The following is a 4,662-nucleotide window of genomic DNA, read 5'->3' on the forward strand; positions in this document are numbered from 1 at the left end:
CTACTTTTATGGGAGACAATACAACAGTTGTGAAAACCCCCTGTGACGATCTCCAATCCAAGCCTTGATGTTCAAGGGTTTCAGATCTTATTAAAAGTCCATTTCAAAAATCAAAACCAAAACCTTGTGGAAATTTAAAATCTGAGATAAAAGCAGAAAACGCTGGAGTCACTCAGCAGATCAGGCAGGTCTTGTGCAGAGGAAAACGGTTAAACCTTCAGGTTGGAGACCTTCCTTGAGAACTAGGGGAGCGAGATAGGAAATTGATTTAAAGTTGCAGAGAAGGTGGGGAGGGGTGGATAGGACAAAGGGAAATATCTCTGACAAAGAGAGACAAAATAGCTTAATAACATGCACATTGATTAACTAAATGTTTCAGGACTCTGGGTTGAGGCATAGCAATGAGTTGTGGACCCAGTGGAACTGGCTGAGAGTAACTAGAACCTCAGTACTGGAGACATCCTGGAAAAGAATATGATCTCATTTGCTGCTCCTCCAAGTGAATTTGGACAATTTTGCAGATTGAGTTGGCATTGGCAAGAATTCTTTAAGGCATTGAATATTGCGTGAGTGACAAGAATGAAATGAAAAGTGCAAACTAATGATTTGTACATTGACTCCTGATTTGTTACTTGGGTAAAGGTATTTCATAGGTCTTGTTAGTGCAATAGGCCGTGTGTCAGTCTCATAATATGAAGGTTGTGAATTCAATCCTCACACGGGAACTAATTTGAATGGAATCAATACAAAAGCTGTCATAATCCTGTGTGATGTTCTCCAGCACATGATGTTCAAGGTCTTTATCTCATGTTATGTGTCTATTGCACAATCATTGAAAATTTCAAAAGAAATACTACAGAACTTTGAGTAAGATATGTTAGGAATGCTCAGCTGCTCGGGCTGTGTCCTGGTAAATGAAACAGATAAAGTTTCAGTTTGAAGCCTCTTCTCAATAACTTGAAACATCAAAAAAATGAAATTGAAATCGCAGAGAAATTGAGAGGCAGGATGGTATAGATAGGATAGAGAAATATCATTGACAGGGTGAGACAAAATAGATTTATAACATGCACATGTCTTACTTAAGACATGCATCAGGAAGGCTGGCCAATCACTGCTTTATGTTTTAGACTATCAAACCGTAAGACCATAAGACATAGGAACAAAATTAGGCCATTCAGCCCATTGAGTCTGCTCCACCATTCCATCATGGCTGCTTTATTGTCCCTCCAACAGCATTCAACTGTCTTCTCCCCCGTAATCTTTGACACCTTCACTAACCTATCAACCTCCTCTTTAAATATCCTCATTGACTTGGCCTCCACAGCTGCCTGTGGCAATGTATTCCACAGATAAACCACTCTCTGACTAAAGAAATTCTTTGCAGAATTCCAGAGTTTCTTCCTTTAGCCTCTGGTGTCATTGAGTACTTCTCCCGTAGTATTTCAGGATTGGGAATGATTTGTTTGCAAGTACTTGGAAGATTTAGGGAAGCAGCATAACATGAAAAGACATAGGTGCAGAATTAGGCCATCCAGTCCATCAAAGCTGCTCTGTCACTTCAGGCAGCACCTGCGGAGGTAATAACAGTTAAAGTCTCTGCAGATTTCTCTTGAGAACCAGAGAGAAAAGGATCTAATTTAAATTTGCAGAGATGGTGGAGGTGAAATAGGTAGGACAAAGGGAAATATCTCTGATAGGGTGAGAGCAGATAGTTTAATATCATGCATATTGATTGCCCACACAAATATCTGACAAACACTAGCCAGTGGTTTCTTGTACAATTTAGTCCTTCTTCCCTTTCCCGGTAGATCACTGATGAGGTCAATGCAGGAAACACAGACCCTTCCACTGATGGGACAGGTGGATAACTTGTGAGGCAGACCACTCATTACAACAGTTTCACACGGCCTCTAAACACTCTGGATGACGGCCTTGAGGTTTTCAGTGCATTCTGAATACTCCTTCCCTTTGAGAGGACATCAGCCAGAGGTTCTCAGGAGAAAGTGGGGAGGTTGTACTTTGCCAAACCCTTGACACTTCTACTTTGTCTCTCTGATGATCCCCTCCCCCAGTAAATCTGCTGCTTCAGGACTCTGATCTGAAGCTTAGGAATGACCTGAGGGTAAACTGGAACTGGCAGAGTGTAACTGGAACCTCAGTAATAGAGACATTCCGGGAAAGGACGTGATATTATTCCACTTCTCTAGCCAGTGAATTTGGAAGATTTTGTAGTCTGTGTTGGTATTGGTGAGAATTCTTCAAAGCAGTCAAAGTTGTATGTGTGATAAGAATGAAATGAAAAGTGCAAACTATTGATTTGGTTCATTGACTTCTATTGTGTTACCATGGGTAATGGTATCCCATAGGCCTCGTTAGCGCAGTAGGCAGCGCGTCAGTCTCATAATCTGAAGGTCGTGAGTTCGATCCTCACACGGGGCACTAGTTTTAAGGGTGACCAAATGGAGATAATCCTGTGCAATGCTCACCAGCATTTGCTGTGTGCTGATCCTCACACGGGGCAGTAGTTTTATGGGAGACTATACAAGAGCTGTGATAATCCTGTGCAATGTTCACCAGCATTTGCTGTGTGCCGATCCTCACACGGGGCAGTAGTTTTATGGGAGACTATACAAGAGCTGTGATAATCCTGTGCAATGCTCACCAGCATTTGCTGTGTGCCGATCCTCACACGGGGCAGTAGTTTTATGGGAGACTATACAAGAGCTGTGATAATCCTGTGCAATGCTCACCAGCATTTGATGTTGAAGGGTTCTAACTCATACACAACTTATGTGTCTATTGCACAATCACTGAAAATTTCAAGAAAAATCCTGAAGAGCCTAGAGTGAGAAATGCTAGAAATACTCAGTTGCTCGGGCAGTGTCCCTGGTAAATGGAACAGGTAAAGTTTCAGTTTAAAGCCCTTTCTCTTTCTTTTTCAATCTTTTTATTAATTTCGAAGTATAGAAACAAAACATAGCAATAATACAAATAGTAGGAGAAATATTGTTACACTTAGGAAAAGTAATTGTAAAATCAAATAGTGTAAGTTAACAAAGCTCCCAATCATGTAGAACTGACAACGGATAATACAAATCAAAAAAAAACTGAAAAAAAATCATGAAAAAGAAAAAAAAACAAAACCAAAAAAAAAGCAAACCCCATTCCCAAAGAAAAACAGAATTAATCAACTAAATTAAAAGACTTGGGCAAAACTAACAACTTAAAAATGGAAAAGAAGAAAACCTTAGTGTCGACGACTCCATTCCCCTCCAACAACAGTACAGAGAGATAAAGCAAGTTTGGAAATGATCAAATTACATCAAGTGAAAATGCTGAATGAATGGCCTCCAAGTTTTTTCAAACTTAATGGAAGGGTCATAAACTGCACTTTTAATTTTCTCCAAATTCAAACACACCATAGTTTGTGAAAACCAATGAAATACCTTAGGAGGGTTGATCTCTTTCCAATTCAACAAAATGGACCTTCTAGCCATTAAAGTAAGAAATACAATCATCCTTCGTGATGAAGAGGTTAAATTATTTAAGTCTATCATTGGTAGTCCAAAGATAGCAGTAATTGGATGAGGTTGTAAGTCTATGTTTAGGACCGTTGAAATAATATCAAAAATATCTTTCCAATATTTCTCCAACAAAGGACATGACCAAAACATGTGGGTTAAAGAAGCTATCTCAGACTGGCATCTGTCACATATTGGATTAATATAAGAGTAATAACGAGATAGTTTATCTTTGGACATATGAGCCCTGTGCATTACTTTAAGCTGTATCAACCTATGCTTAGCACATACAGAGGATGAATTCACCAACTGAAGAATTTTTTCCCATTTCTCAGTCAGTATATTAATCTCAAGTTCTCTTTCCCAGTCAGCTTTAATTTTATTAGAAGCATCAGGACATAAATTCATAATTATATTATATATAATTGCTACTACACTTTTCTGAGAGAGATTTAAATCTAAGATTTTTTCCAAAATGTCCATTGGATATGGGTGTGGAAAATTAGGGGAAACAGTAATTAAAAAGTTTCTAATCTGTAAATATCTAAAAAAAAGTGAGATCTGGGTAAATTATATTTATTAGAGAGTTGATCAAAAGACATAAAACAATTATCCAAAAATAAATCATGAAAAGATATTATACCTTTGGTTTTCCAATCAAAGTAAGCTTGATCCATCGTGGAAGGTTGAAAAAGAAAATTTGATATAGTGGGACTTGCTAGAATAAATTGATTAAACCCAAAAAAATCTTCGGAATTGAAACCATATACGTAAAGTATGCTTAACTATTGGGTTATTCATTTGTTTATATAAAGCCCTTTCTCAAGAACTTGAAAAGTGAAAAAAAGAAATTAAAGTCTCAGAGGAATGGGTGGGGTGGATAGGAAGGAGGGAATATCGCTGATAGGGTGAGACAAATTAGGTTAATAACATAGGAGCATAATTAGGCCATTCAGCCCATCGAGTCTCCTCATGCACATTTCTTGCTTAACATGTGCACACTAATGCAATGGAAAGGCTGGCCAATCATTACTTCATGCTTTAGCATTTCTTCCTTTTGCCACAGGTATGATTGAATCATTTTCCAGTCATGTTTCAGTATTGGGAATGATTTGTTTGCAGGTATTTCAAGCATTTG

At 38.3% G+C, this 4,662-nt stretch overlaps 1 non-coding gene across 1 annotated transcript; it reads left to right on the forward strand.

The window, feature by feature from the left end:
• The first annotated feature begins 2,369 nt into the window (after positions 1-2,369).
• trnam-cau (transfer RNA methionine (anticodon CAU)) lies at positions 2,370-2,442 on the forward strand. The gene has a single exon. It is a non-coding gene; the product is annotated as a tRNA-Met (tRNA).
• Positions 2,443-4,662: the final 2,220 nt, after the last annotated feature.

This window comes from Mobula birostris, chromosome 2 (genome assembly GCF_030028105.1).
Source record: "Mobula birostris isolate sMobBir1 chromosome 2, sMobBir1.hap1, whole genome shotgun sequence".
Lineage (NCBI taxonomy): Eukaryota > Metazoa > Chordata > Chondrichthyes > Myliobatiformes > Myliobatidae > Mobula > Mobula birostris.